General features: G+C 41.6%; 1 protein-coding gene across 4 annotated transcripts in view; it reads left to right on the forward strand.

Moving 5' to 3' along the window:
- The window catches only part of FAM110B (family with sequence similarity 110 member B), a 153,142-nt gene that overhangs the window by 73,106 nt on the left and 64,193 nt on the right, over window positions 1-15,843 (forward strand). For 2 of the 4 annotated variants that reach the window (XM_010386785.2, XM_030938180.1), the window contains one exon: window positions 6,362-6,450. The gene's annotated coding sequence lies outside the window, so the exon portion shown is untranslated. Of the gene's footprint in view, window positions 1-893; window positions 1,118-6,361; window positions 6,451-15,843 lie in introns of those variants that run through there. The other 2 variants (XM_010386786.2, XM_030938179.1) reach the window with 2 other exon arrangements.

Below are 15,843 nucleotides of genomic sequence, written 5' to 3' on the forward strand. Positions count from 1 at the left end.
GATCACTACTGCTCATAAGAACTTAATATAGAACCCAGAATCCACCCTGTGCCAGGCCCTGTGCTAAGCACTTACAGCTCATTGACAGTAATTCTTCAAGGTGGCTCCTATCATTGTCTTAGACAAAGAAATGCAGCTATTTGCCCAGGGTCATAGAGCTAGGTAGTGGCAGATCCAGAACTTTAACTGAGGCAGTCTGACTGTGAGAACGCGTCACAGGATTTGGCTTCTAGAAGTAGTTTGGCCGTTCAGTTGTGTAGTGGCCAAATGTGTTTAATTTTTCCTTTTACAATAACTTCTGAGATCCCTTTTCTGTCCCTTGTAACTGTGAATTAATCACTGTAGTCAAGATTATGATTTTTTACACCTTGATTAGCACTTTTCCGCCATAAATAGAAATTTGCATGGTATTTCCAACTATATTGAAGAGAGATTAATTAGCACTTTATGACAAATATGTGGCAAATTGTTAATTAGGTAAATAAAGTAAGACTCAGATTTTATAGCACCACTATTGTTTTCACAGTATCAATTTTATTATTTATTCTTAGTGCTGGAATCTGATAAGCTTAACTAAGCTGATAGTGCTGTGCATTGATTTAACCACTCTTTGTTTCTCTAGATTTCAGGAAAATAAGAATACACTTTAAAAATCACTTATAGTTTATAAGGTGACACATTAATCCTCAAAGTGACAGGAAGTCGAGATGATTTTGTCTATGAGGTTTAATTTATTAAAATTTAGTTTTCTCCTGTGCTTTGCTCCAATGGCTCTGTGCTAGCAAACCAGCTATAATTAGATTAGCAGCCTGCTAAACGCCGGTGACAGCCTGCGTCTCAGAGAGCATGTGCTGGATTCCGCATGTGCCTTTTCCTTATTGGTTGGTGGCGTTGCTGCTCGCCCGTGTGATAGGTTTCCACAGTAATCTTTATGCTGCATTAGAGACGTAGATACAGAGGTGCTGTACTGTGTTCTTGCAACGGTGGAGGTGCTCGGCTGGTAACGTTAAAGAAGGAATAAGGAGCCTGAGAGAAGGCGTTCGTCTTTGTTGTGGAGCATCAGCCGTTAAGGACAGCCAGCTGCGGTGGGAGGTCAGTGAAGGAGACTCAGTTCATGGTAATTACTTTAAGTCTATCTCTCACGAAAAACACGGCCATGCGTGAAATGAAGTATGTTCATCGTGTCATCTGTTTAATCTGATTTTGCTTTGTTAATACCACGGGTACTCCAGCATTCCATATGAAAATACATTCTCCCACAGGCTTGCCTGGTAAACAGCTACCCTGTTTACAGTATTCACCAAGGAATCATGTTTTTACCTGGATTCAAGAGTGCATGTGTGTGCTTGGGAGTGATGCTTACCAGCTCGCTTCTGTTTTGGAAAGCCCGATGTTGCATCAGTTTGGGTGTCTTTGTAGGTGCGTTTCAGTACTCAGTGGACTTTGTTTGCATTGAGTCCACACTGTGCTGAATAGTGAATGATCAGGAAGAATTTAGTGAAACACACTCTAATTAGGACAGGGCAGTGACTCTCCTGATGTTGAAGCTGTGCCTTAGCAGAAGTAATGTGCTATTGTTTCTTCAGAGATGTGTGCAGCCTTCATTTTGGATGGTTTTCTTTGTCTCACCTTTTGTAGTTTTTATTAAGCCTTTTAAATACAGAGAGGGTTAACATATCCCATTCTGCCAGAGATATTTAAAGTGTATATTTAGCTGTGCTTGAAAGAGAAATTTTCGTCTCGTGGCTTTGTTTAGCAGGGACATTGCATTAGGAGTTGAAATGAAGTCGCAGGAAGGTGGGGTTCTTACCACTTACTTTGTCTACTGTTTGACAACATTTTTATTTCTATTACTTTTTGCCTGAAAATTGATAATCTTAAATAATCTGTGATAAAAAATGGCACATTCTAAAAGAAAAATATTTAAATGGGCAAGACTGAGGTTCAGATATCCCAAACAAATGCAGCATGAGTTTTTCCTTCTCAGTGTCCCTTCTCCATAGTGTCCTGTTTTATACCAAAACTTCCTTTGTTTTTACTTATTCATCAAACTTAAAAATTGATGTCCTTCCCATATCAGGCTGTAGAGTCCACAGAAACTTGTGTATTGAGTCACCAGTCACACGGCTGGCTGCCAGCCACCATGCGTCTGCTATCACCAGAGCCTTGCTGATCTCTGAAAACCATCAGGAATTATTTCTCTGCTCCTGAAAAGCCAAATGATGCAATTTTAATGATTTGTTCGAATACCTGCTCTGATCTAGAACTATATTCTGGTTAAAGGAATTCAGTATATTCTTTGACAGAGTAAACTTGAGAGTACTTACCAACCGTGCCTCCTTCCCCACTCCACATTCCCTTCCAGGTCCATCCTGGTAGATAGTAAATCATCCAGTGCAAATTGCATCCAAATAACATTTTTAAGGGAAAAAAAATGAATATTATGAAAGCTTGCCTTGAATTGTAATAGAGTATCATCTGTAATAAGAAAGTTTGGTAGTTGTTGCTTGTAATACAGTGTCTTTGTGACTTGAACCAGCTGGCGACATTCTCAGTTTTTAGACACCTTGTGTGGTGAAATGAACCTGGGAATAGTCGTTCTACTTCACATTCCACTTCCTTGATACAAACCACGCCTGTTCCCATTGCAGAAGATATGCACCAGTGGCGGAGAGTGCAGTTTCAGTGAAAGTGGTTTTGCTCTTTCCAGAAGTCCAGGCTCCTCTCTCATTTCCCTCCCTCCCTCTGCCTGCTGTGCTCTTCTATGTGGATGTGCAGAAAAACCTTTCTGGGAATCAACAATTAGGCTTGGACACTCATTTTTGGAAGGATAAATTGGTGTGGATCTCTCTCTCTCTCTCTCTCTGTGTGTGTCTCTCTATCTCCTGAAATGCTCCCTAAATTGCCTTAGTCTTAAATAATTTCCAAGAAGGTTTTCTCCACTGTGAAAGCCTTGGGCACACATAAACATTGTCTAGAGTTCCTTTTGGGGGAGCCCCTTTGAGGTGTGTGTCATGGAAAGATGTAGGAAGTAGCTCTAAGTGATGTCAAATCCCTAGGGCTGGGTCTTAAAGACTTTCTGTGTGGAGGAGGAACTTTTTTAAAAATTTAAATATGGATGTATCTGTGTACTGTGTAATGCACCGGCATTATGATATCCCAAAGGGACTTTTAATATACACCGAAGGGGCTTTTTTATAACATAATTAAACAAGTGTTATTTATGTTTTTGTAAAGTAACCAAAATATGTGCTTTTATCTTCTGATGTATCACATCTTAACTTTTTTAAAACTAGATTAAGAAGACTCTTTACATGTTTCTGTGACAAGAAAATAAAAAGAAGTTTTTTGGACACTTTAAAATGTTGTTCTTTTTCCTCCTTAAAATTCCATAACTCTTTACTGATGACGTTTCTGACCAAACAATAGGTCTGTCAGCAGAAGCATAAATATTATATTTTAAAATTAAAACATTTTCTGTTATAAGGGATACTTTCTAACATTTTATCCTGAGGTCTAAATAGGAAAAGTGGTCACTAGTTTAAAAATGAAGTCATTTCATGAAAAATATGATGTGCTGCAAAGTAACTGGGCTGAACAAGGTGTGGAAAATATTTGTGAAGAGGAAAGAGAAATGGGTAGGGCATGATATTGCATGTAAGAGTTTCTATGGTAATATCTGTAGGTAGATTTGTGGCTGGTCACTTGGCATCTGTGATAATCCAAAAACCTGATAGATATTTGTCATTAGCAATTGATAAATATTTCAGGGTTGACCTGTTAAAGTTGCCTGGATTGGAAAAATATGTGAAAAGGTATTAGGCCTCTCATCTAAATGTAGTTATTTTTCATTGTAGTATTCTATGGTCATGGACACTCACCATGTGCTAAGCTCTGTGCTAAGCTTTATTGAGAGAAAGAAGGCACAGTCCCTTCCTGTAAGAAGTGACTACTGAGGAAGAGAAGCAGCTAAATGTGCTAAGCTTTATTGAGAGAAAGAAGGCACAGTCCCTTCCTGTAAGAAGTGACTACTGAGGAAGAGAAGCAGCTAAATTAATAATAATAGGGGTGCATGAGGCAGATAGAGATACATAGTTTGGTGATACCAAGGAGGGGCAACCAGTTTTTTAGAAAGGGGGTGAGGAGTGCCAGGGAGGGCTTCAGGAGAAGAGAGATGTTACCCAACCCATAACTTACTATTTCCTGCCCATCTTGACATCACATTCACAACTTAGCATTAAGTTGAAGCTGGCATAGCTTCATATTCTGTTTTAGTATTTTTTATTGATTTCAATACATGTAAAGTATCATTTCTCTTCTACCTGCTAACTCTTCTCAGAATACACATTAGGTTGTTACATGGAAATATGTTCATAGATTTACATCCTGTGGGAATTGAAGTTTTCTTTAACGTATCCAGAATTTAGAAATGCATCTCAGATGCATCACCAAACACTTTGATTGCTATTATACTCTTAAGTAATTTAGTGATTACTTTTGGAACTATTTGCATTGGCAGGAATTGTCATTTACTCTTGGCTGCATGTAGACTCCTGAAAGTCATTTATCTTGTATGTGCTCATTAAAGACAAGCTTGTAAAATTTGAGACTGGATTATAACACTTGGATTTCACCTTGAAGGTGTTTGCTTTTCTTATACATTTAATTGGATTTAAATTTTAAATCTTGTCAAATTTGGAGGAGAAGTCCACTTTAGGGGTCACCTATTTGCACAAGATCTTGCCACCAGTAAAATCTCTACATGGAAACAGATCTTGCATTTCTACTTCTATAGATCCTGCAGTCAGGAAGTCCTCCTAATTCTGTCATGTGTTACCCTAGTCAGGCTTCCACACTTACTTTTTCAAACCCTGTAAAATGTGCAGGCTTTACTTTTCCCGCCCTCCAGACCCCACCCCACTGCCTGAGTTGGATGGTAGCCCCTTAGAGCAGCTCTCTAACCCAGTGGACCTCCAGGACAGGAAACAGTTCTCTTCTGTTGCTCTCTTGTCTGTGGTTTGTTTTTTCCCTGTCTCCTTTGCTACCCCTCTTTAAGTAGCTATTCTCCAGCGCTCTGGCCTTCATCAGCTTGCCTGTCCATGACACCGACTTTCCATAGGTGGGCCCATTCATTGCCACACAGTGTCCACTAATCCCCCACACTCACAGCCACAACAACCTCCTGTGCCTTTGCACAGCGTGGAGAGTGGCGCTGCTGCTCCCCCTGCTGCCTGGAATGTGCTTCCCCAGAGAGCCCATGGCTCCTTCCCCCCTGCCTGAAGGATTTCGCTCTAATGGAGCCACCTCAGTGGGACATTCTGAGATAGTATTTACTGTATTTGTTTATTTCTTTAGTTTCCCCTTTCTGGAATGTAAACTCCATGAGGTCAGAGGTTTTTCGTCTTAACCCCCAGAGCCTTGAACAGTACTTGGTCCATAGAAAGTGTTCAGTCAGTACCTGTTGAATGAATGAGAGAATTAATGATTCCTGGCATGGGGGTGCTACAGTGCAGATGAAGGGTGCTCCTGGGGCAATCAAGAGCTCTGCCCCAGCCAGCTGAGTGGTGCTGTGGAGCCCCTCACTTTGAATGGGCCTCAGTTTCCAGTTCTGTAGATGGGGAGTGTGTACCAGAGGCTCTGAGGCCCCTTAAAACTCTAACACTTTTTCATAGCCCTGGAAATAAGATATGATGTCACATAAAACGTTATTTATGTGACTCATCACAACTTGATGTTATATTCTTCTTTCTGCATATTTGCTATCCATGGTTAAATGTCTCTTTTAAAAAGGAAACAATAGTTGAAGTGAACAAAACACTTAGTTTCCAAATGAAGTAGTAAAAACTAATGCGTTTTGGTGTACTGACATGTGTGCTGTCTTTTTTTAAATATATTGATCAGTTTCTATTTTTATTATTTTTGAGACAGAGTCTCGCTCTGTCATCCAGGCTGGAGTGCAGTGACACAATCTCAGCTCACGGAAACCCCCACCTCCCAGGTTCAAGCGATTCTTGTGCCTCAGCCTCCCGAGTAGCACCACCACACCAAACTAATTTTTGTGTGTGTGTGTGTTTTTTTTTTTTTTTTTTTTTTGTATGTGTGTGTGTGTGTGGTTTGATTGTAGAGACAGGTTTTCACCATGTTGGGCAGACTGGTCTCCAACTGCTGGCTTCAAGTAATCTGCCCTCCTCGGCCTCCCAAAGTGCTGGGATTACAGGTGTGAGCCATTGCACCCAGCCTGTATTGACTAATTTTTAAAATAATTACCATTCTCTGTTGCTAAATGTATTTAATAGCCTGCCTATTTTTATCAAACAAAAAGGCAAAAGCAATCTTTTCTTCCTTTGATTTTTTTTTTTAGCAATTTCCTGCTGCAGAGAGCATTTTAAGAAAGGACAGCATTCCTGTGACCTCTGCCTACCATCCATAAAATACTCATTCTCCTCTCAGGTAAGCATATTGCTTTGCTTTGATCCATTCTGAGAAGGAGGTATTGATTCTCTATGAAAACCTGTGTCATTATTGCACTAAGACAAAGAAGCTGAGGTTTCAGATATTTTGCTGTCTGGCAAAAATAAATAAATAAAATGAAATAAAATAAAATAAAATACCCACCTTTTGAGGTCCTCTCCAGGACCAAAGTATCAGTGATGGCCATGTGCCATTCCAAGGGGTTTCATGATACACCTTCTGTATATCTGCTAGTTGTTAGTTTGTTAAATGCTGTGTGCTGTTTATCAGGTAATCCCAATAATTTAGAAGTCCTCTGTGTTTTAAAAAAAAAATTATTTTTTTTCAGAGATGGGGTTTTGCCCTGTTGCCCAGACTGGAGGGCAATGGTGTGTTGCTCATTGCAGCCTTGAACTCCTGGGGTCAAGTGATCCTGTTGCCTCTGCCTCCTGAGTAATTAAGCCTATGAATGTGCACCACCATGCCTGGCTAATTTAAAAAAAAAATTTTCATAGAGATGGGGTCTCACTATGTTGCCCAGGCTGATATTAACTCCTGGCTTCAAGCAGTCCTTCCTCCTCACCCTTGCAAAGTGTTGGGTTTACAAGCATGAGCCACCTGGCCTGGCCAGAAGTTTCCTCTTTGTGCTTGAGGAATGAGATAGTGGTGCAGGGTCAGCAGCAGGGGCACTGGGAGTGGGTGACCAGGAGAGAGCTTTGCTCCTGAAGGGAGGCAGGGTCGAGAGAGCAGAACTTAAATTCCAGTGCAGGAACTGAGACTGAGGGGGTGGAGTATCTTTGGAGGATGGCCGGCCAGCAGGCCTGGGAATGGCAGGGTGCTTTTCCCCACATCCCCACTGCTCCCAGGACTCCTTTCTGGTCCCCACAGCTGATGGAGAGCTTGGGAACATTTTTTCCAGGTCTCTTCCTACAGTCAGATGATCTTCCAGGAAGGAGCTAAGGAAGTGGAAGAATGGTGGTCAGAGTACAGATGGTTCCCTCTTTTATGTAGGGACTGAGAGCTCAATAACACCAAATGAGGAGGTTAGAAATGTTTAGGAAAATGAAGACAGCTCTCCAGTTACCTCATTTCCACCACAAGTTGAAAAGTGTAAAGAGCAACCCTCAGGAGAACAGAGCCTCAGTCTCAGTGCCCACATTCTGAGTGGCCCCATGCTTGGATTTGATTGACAGCCTTCCTCCAGCTTCCTTTCTAGCATCCGTTTGTAATGTACCCTTGCTGATATAGTAAGCCATGTATTTTGTAATTTATTATTATTGCATTATGCAGGATGTTGTCAGGTGATGTAATCGCTTTTCTAGAACCTAAGAATCTAACTTAGGCTGACAAATAAGAATCAGCCTGTGCCGGGCAGAATTGTACGATCTGTAGAAACAGGAATTAAAGAGAAAGCCAACAACACCCCTCAGTGCTATACTCTGAAGTCTCTCACTCTTATCGCCATCTTACTTATCTTCTTACCTCAGATATAAGAAGCTCTGATACAAAAGCCTGGGGCTCCTGTTGACTGGAAGGAGCTTTGCATCTGCCATCGCCAGCACTTGTGGAGCTGAGGTTGTAAAACTGCACCCGAGTGCCAGTGTACTTAGTAGGGAATGCCTTCCAACAGTCCCATGTTTTTCATTCTGCACCATTCTAGGGAGCTCATCCATCCTGATTTGCCCATGACTGAGGGATTTCCTGGGACATGGGACTTGGCAGTGCTAGAACTGGGAAGTCAGAGCAAGCCAGGCAGGACATGTTATTCCCTCTTGTGATCCCACCACCCCTCCTCTCTCTTGTACATGGCTGCGTGATGTTCTGCTCACCAGGATGGTTGCCGACAGCAGTTGTTCGCAGCCCTGGTGGCCAGGGAAGAACTACAGGGTTTAGTAGACCTGGCCATCACCTCGCTCGTCTGCCGAGTAACCAGTTGGATGGACTGGGATGGTTTTCTTTATTTTCCGTGAGCCTCAGTTTCTCATATGCCAAGTAAGAAGAACAGCCTAAGGCAGTAGGGGTGTAGGGAAAGTAACAAGACAGAGCAATGGAGATACCTGATATAGCCTAGGTACACAAGAAGGGGCGGGTCCCTTCCGGCATCAAGGCAAACCATCCAAAGCAGACAGTCAGTTACCTTCACAGGCATAAGTAACTGGCTTGAGCTTTATCAATACTATTATTTACCTAGATCAGGAAGGTTAGAAAGAGCTTAGCCATGTGACTCACCAACACCGTGTCAGCTGGGTTGCAGGCGTAAATCCTAGCCCTGATACCTAAGATACCTAATTCTTAAATAACCTTAAGTCAATTTGTACAAGTTACTTCGAGTTGTTTTTATACCAGTTTTCCGATGCAGATTGAAACATTTTTTAAAGTGCTGTAAAGAATGCTGTGAAAAGCATAATTTGTTTCCTATCTGTATCCAAATGTTTTTAACTTTCAGGTTATTATTGTATTTAAAGTTTATTAAAACATTTTTCTTTCCTAGATTCTTAAATTACAGATAAGCAGCCTTATGAATTCATATGCATTATTATCGCCATTAAATGTTCACTGCTCTCAATATATGAGTTTAAGATTACTTTGTTTTTAGAGAACACACTGGGACTTTTTAAAAGTGGCTCCTTGTTTAAGGAAACTAAAAGGCAAAAGAAGTCATGAAATAAAATGATATCGTAATGTTCTTTTGGTCAAACCTTTTTGAGTTTTTTCATCCTGGAACATGAAATGTCCTGAGTAGTGTATATATGTAAGTCATTTTAAAAGGAATACACAAACACCAATATCTGTGCGCTATGCATGTAATTACAATTTCAGGAAATAAGCTTGAAGGCTTCCTTTGTTTTTTTTTTTCTTGTTATCTTATTCAAACTTAAGTAATTGATAAAATCTGTTTCTCCTTGAAGTTTTCCTTTTTCAAAACTTCTCTTCAGATTTTCGCGTTTTTAATGTGGTGCATGCTAGATACTTGAGAAATTGTTTGAAACAACAGCCCTCGCATATTTATTTCGTATGTTAAATGGGCCTGACCAAAAATGCTTACTGGTTTTCCCCAGACACCTTTTTTTCCAACTCGGTGTTTCCTAAAGCTCGTCCTCCAGAATGAGAGGTTTGTACCTCGTCAATGACTCATCATCCTCTCATGCCAGCACCCCTGACTTTTGCCTCTCTCCAGATCAGCTGTTTCCCAAGAGAATGACTCAGAGATCAGATTCCAGCAGTACAGTCAGGTGTGGCTCCTCTGAGGCCATCTCAGCTGACCTTGAGCAAGGTCTCCTCAGGAATCAGGAGAGTTGGCACAACAGTGAGACCCACTGTGCGGGGAGCCAGGCTTGCTGGCTGCTTTTTTAAAAAGAGGAAGAGGAAAGGGCATTCTCTGGGGAAAAAAAACAGGGATTTTACATGTTTTCTTTTACTTACTCATAAAAATTGTATACGCTTCTCTAAGGATAGATATAGGGATAGTCCCCCTCATACTCAGAAGTAGAATTCTGTATTTGAGGATTTAACACACATTTATTGTGAACTTCAAAAAATTATTGATTGGAATTTAAATTGTCAAATTACAGTAGGGTGTTGGTCGCTTACGCTTGTAATCCCAACACTTTAGGAGGCTGAGTTGGGAAGATCGCTTCAGACCAGGAGGTCAAGACCAGCCTGAGCAACATAGTGAGACCCTGTCTGTACAAAAAAATTTTTTTAATTAGCCAGGTATTGTGGCATGCGCCTGTAGTTCCAGCTGTACAGGAGGCTGAGGTGGGAGGGTTGCTTGATTCCAGGAGTTTGAGGCTGCAGTGAGCTGTGATCATGCCACTGCACTCCAGCCTAAGTAACAGAGCCAAGACTCTATTTAAAAAAAAAAAAAAGAATGAGTAATGTTGTCATATTTAAATTTTTTTAATCAAATGAAAGATAAATTCTGTATTACTACCTGCATAGTTGTTTATTAATGGCTGTTATAATAGAAATTGTGTCATTGTAAATGTAATCACTGGTTTTCTTACAAAGATCAGCAGAGAGGAAGGATGGGCTGCAGTTATGCCCATGGACTATAGAAGGACTGCCCTGTGGCCCTGTGCTAGAGACATTTTGTGCAATCTTTACTTGCCCTTCAGAGAAGCATTAGAATCTTCAATATGTAGATATGGGATATGTGTAATATGGGAATCAGAGGCTAAACTTCAGACCAAAGGGCAAGCATGTGGTTAGACATACACTGGGTATAAAGCCCAAGTCTACCCAAGGCTCTTCTATCAAACCCCTATCTAGACCTTGCACACCAGTTAATTTCTTTACAATATCAGGGTCATACATGTAACAGGAAAGCCAGTTGAGGGAAGTCGGACAATGGGAAAGGTAGAATGGAAAGGTTACAAAGAAACATCAATGTCTAGTGGAATATTAGAATGATCTGTAGAAACCATGAAAATCTTCCATCAGAGTAGGAAAGAGACCAAAAAGGTCGTATGAAGAGGGAAAGGGACTGTTAGGAGGACGCAGGTGAAAGAGAGGAGATTTAAACAGCGATTGTAGTTGTGCCAGGAGAAAACCTAGACTTTCCAGACCTTCTCACTTTCTTTTCAACCTGTAAATCATGTGCTACCATCTCTAGGTGTGGATGGAGAATGCAGTCATGCATTCTGAGTACTCAGAGAAGTTCAGAGACCTGTGATGCTTGCCAGGACCTGGTGTTTAGTGAGCACTGGAGTAGCTTCTCCACACGGGTCTCCCTCTTCCATAGCATAGGATAAAAGAATGATAATATTCAATTCTGGTATCATGTCTGTGTATCTGTGTTCAGAGATGCAACCAAAAACCTAAATATATTCCTAATCTGCATTTCTTCTGGAAATTCCTTCTGTTCACCAGGGGAGCAATGCTGCCTTCTCCTTGCATGGTCTTTAGGCAGAGCTTCACAGAGCACTGGCCCTTCATGCTCCTGAAATACTTATATTTTGCTTTTACTTCAGTCCTATAGGTCCAGTTCTCTATGATACATTTAAAACCAAGCTCCACATCACCCTTGGTCAAAAAGAGTCAGCTTTCACTCACCAGGACAGTCAGTGGAGACCCTTCCTCTGGAAAGAAGCCTCCCAAGTGACTGTCCCTTACTATGCCTGCCTGTTCAGGTGTTGAGCCCTGCTGACTCCTCCTTGAGGGCTCATGCCCCAGCACAGCCCTCTTCATCACCAGACAGTCCCATTACTGACTTAGCCATATGCTGGTCACCTGCCTCTAGTTTCTGCTCCCACACCAGTCCATGTAGGAGGCAGAAAATTTTTTTTCATATTTTTATTTTTTGAGACACAGTCTGGCTCTGTTGCCCAGGCTGAAGTGCAGTGGCGCAGTCTCAGCTTACTCCAACCTCTGCCTCCCAGTTTCAAGCAATTCTCCTGCCTCAGCCTCCCAAGCAGCTAGGATTACAGACGTGTGCTACCACACCCGCTAATTTTTATGTTTTTGGTAAAGATGGGGCTTCGCCATATTGGATAGGCTGGTCTCAAACTCCTGACCTCAAGTGATCTGCCTGCCTCAGCCTCCCAAATGGCTGGGATTATAGGCGTGAGCCACCATACCTGGCCAGAAAATTCTTTTACAAACAGTTTTCATCCTGTTACTTCCCTGCTCTGAAACCTACTTTCTCCCAGTTACCTGTCTACCAAATTTAAATTCCAAAGCCACCTCTCATCTGGGCTCTTCTGCTTACTCAAAGTCAGTGTCTGTTATTCTACTCATATTGCTGAACACCTGGCTCCTCAGAGCTTATGGGCTGCTGCTTGCCTGAAACCCCTTATCAGTTCCACTCTCTTAAAGCCCAAGAGTTCCTTTAATGCCTGTTTCAAAAGTTACTTTTTCCTTTAAAAGCAATGGGTTTTGGGGGGTGGGAGGGAATCTAAGAATTTTTGAAATTTATTCTTTCAACAAATTCATAATCCATGCAACAAATTTCTTCACAATTTAATGTATACCATGTACATATATTTATAAGTAGTCTTAGAATTATTCTTTGCTGTCTCTGAGGGTTTATGTGTTATCTCTTAAATTGTATGATCAATTTATTTAAAAATGTTGCCTTCTTCAAAGAACCTAGACTCTCAGATGCTCGAGGGGATGAATAAATAAGCCTTGCCCTCCCAACTCTTCTGTACAGGGAGCTGCAAGCACATGGGCTAGGGTTGAAATCCTAGAGGAGATCGTAGATGGCTTGCAGCGTCAGTGCTATTCTATGGACTGATTCACTTCCTGAAGAGGAATGAAGTGATTTACCCACCTGGGAAGCCTTTGTGAAAATAAAAATTTTCATCAACAACACAGAATGGAAAACTTGTCAGTTCTTAACTGCCCATAATAGAGTGACGTCTTAATGGGCATGTAGAGATAAACCATCTAGGGAAAAATAACCGCATCAGCAGGAAGAAAGAGGAACTCGGTCTAAACTGTGAAGAACCAGTTCAGATTCTCCCTCCCATGTGGGCTTCTTATCCTTAAATCGCCATTTATTCATCATTTACATTCTGTGTCCTCAGAGTTCCTTATGACTGTGAGCACCTAGTCATGTACATTCTTTAGTCTGTGAGTACATTAAAGGTACTTGTGAAATTCTGATTTAAGTTACAGTAAAATTTTTCTACCTCACTCTAATAGACTATAAGCAAGTTGGGGGTAAGAATTATGTTTTAACTCTGAATCTGTAGAATCGAGCACAGAATCTAGCAAACTACAGAGGATAAAGAAATGTTTGTGGGGCTGGGCACAGTGGCTCATACCTGTATCCCAGTGCTGTGGGAGGCTGAGGCGGGAGGATCATTTGAGCCCAGGAGGGCAAGATTAGCATGGGCAACACATCTCCTCACTGGTAGATGTGCGACCCCCATCTCTGTTTTGTTTTTGTTTGTTTGTTTTTTGTTTTTTTTTACCATGGTGGCACACACCTGTGGTCCCAGCTACTTGGGAGGCTAAGGCGAGAGGACCACTTGAGCCTAGGAGTTTGTAGCTTCAATGAGCTATGATCGTGCCACTGTGCTCCAGGCTGAGTGACACAGAGCAAGACCCTGTCTCTTAAAAAAAAAAAAAAAAAAGAAAGAAAGAAAATTAAAGGAAATGTTTATGGAATTTAATAGACTGAAGTTTTTTGTGCACATGGAGGAAAGTCACCGTACATTGCTCATCTGTCTTTTTGGTCACTGCCTCTCACAAGCTCCATCTTCAGATATAAGACACAGCAGCACAGGGCTTAGCAGGGCCGGAAGCATTATTTCACTGAAAGAGGGGGAGACACAGTCTATTGCTGGAGAAAGAAAGGCAAAAATGAAGTCAGAGACAAAAGAGGGGAGAAGAAACAGAAGAAATTGGGTTATTTATGGTTAGATGTAGTTGAACATTATGGTGCAGAATTGTAAGAACTTGGGTGAAACTTTAAACTAGTCAAAGTAAGGAATAATCAAGGTATAATTAGCTTTGTTCAAAGGCTGCTTGAATTTGGTCTCCTCAACTGCGTTTGAAATAGGGTTTTGTTTCCAGAATTCAGATTATGTAGTTTATTTATTCATTTTTTAAATTTTACTCAAATTGATTGTTCCCTATGGACTCACAGATTCAATATTCAGAGGTTCAATTATTTGGGATTGTCTCCACGTTCACTAATTGTGTTAATTCCGCTATTTCGGGGAAGTGGCACCGTAAAAGCCCACACTCCAGGGCCAATGAAGAATACAGAGTTCAGGCCACTCCTGCCATCCACGCCTCCCCCGCCTTCATGTTCCCTATGTTAATTTTCTTGTCATTTACTGTTCCATTAAAAATTACGGATCCAGTGTCTAGTTTGCCCGGGGGTGAAATGGAGATGAAGAACCTTTCCCACCTTGAGACTCTGACACTCTTGTAAAGGGTTAAAAACTATATTTGAAAAATCATCCTAAGAAGAATTTGGTAGCTAGTAGTGCTCGAGTTGGAAGTAAAGAAAATGTGAGGAGATTCAAGAAAATGATGAATTTTAGGCAGAACCGAAGCTCTGGGTACGTAGAAGAGTATGGCTAACTCCTGGGTGGTCCGGATCAATGGCATGTGAGAGAATCCACCACAGAACTGTTTGTATTTGAATCTTTGGTTCAGACTGGTTCACCATATTAGTGGTCTGTCCTGTGTATCCTCAGAAGTTACAAGGCTGTCTTTCCTGAGGTCAGCGGGCTCCTGAAGTGTGCTTGTGACCAAGACCTTGCTGGCTGCCATCTGAATCATATATAATGGATGAAAAAAAGGAGGCAGCAGAAGGCATGGATGGTGTGCACCTCGCTAAAGAGAAGATGAACTATAATATTCTCAAGCATCATTCTAGTGATAGTTGGCCTATAAGTAGTGTTTCTGATTTTAATTTCATTTCTAATTTATGTGGTTCTGTAAGATTCTCTGTGTTTTCCATCCTTCCAGCAGTAGACTTGAATCTCCATTTTCCCTTTTTTTTTTTTTTTTGAGATGGAGTCTCGCTCTATCACCAGGCTGGAGTGCAGTGGTGCAATCTCTGCTCACTGCCACCTCCATCTCCCCGGTTCAAGCCATTCTCCTGCCTCAGCCTGCCAAGTAGCTGGGACTACAGGCGCTCGCCACCATGCCCAGCTAATTTTTGTATTTTTAGTAGAGACAGGGTTTCACCATGTTGGCCAGAATGGTCTCGATCTCTTGACCTTGTGATTCTCCCGCCTCAGTCTCCCAAAGTGCTGGGATTACAGGCATGAGCCACCATGCCTGGCAAAATCTCCATTTTTTAAACATTATTTTTCACTGAAAAATTTACCACCATGTATACCTTAAACTCTCCATCCCCAGATAGAATGGATTGTGAAGCTTCACTCTTTTCCTATTCGTGAGGATTATATCCCTAGAGGCTGCTGTCAGGTGCCAGCAGGGATTTTATGGATCACCACCAAGAAAATGATGGTAAATGTCCCACCGAGTGGCACTGGATTCTAAGCATAGTATAAGGAGTAGATTGCACCCTGCACCTGCCAGGACTTTCCCTCTGGACACTGTTTTACAGGGGGTGTTAGAGTGGCTACACCGCAGGATGCTAGGGCAGGCAGAAAGGGATTGACGCATGACACTCTGAACCTGGCAGTTGGCATCAAAAACAGGAGAAAAAGCAGGCTTCATTTTCATTTACTCTCCTAGTTGTATTTGTAGTTCAACATTTCATGCTGTATTGGTAAAGGGAAAAAATTACTTTTTGTGGGGGTCATGCCCCCTTCCTTTAATCAGCTGAAAAGTCTTGTAAAGCTGATACACTTTTAGCCAGGCATGGTGGCTCACACCTATAATCCCAGCCCTTCGGGAGTCCGGGGCAGGCAGATTACTTGAGGTCAGGAGTTCAAGACTAGCCTGATCAGTATGGTGAAA

Source organism: Rhinopithecus roxellana, chromosome 9 (assembly GCF_007565055.1).
Source record: "Rhinopithecus roxellana isolate Shanxi Qingling chromosome 9, ASM756505v1, whole genome shotgun sequence".
Taxonomy (NCBI): domain Eukaryota; kingdom Metazoa; phylum Chordata; class Mammalia; order Primates; family Cercopithecidae; genus Rhinopithecus; species Rhinopithecus roxellana.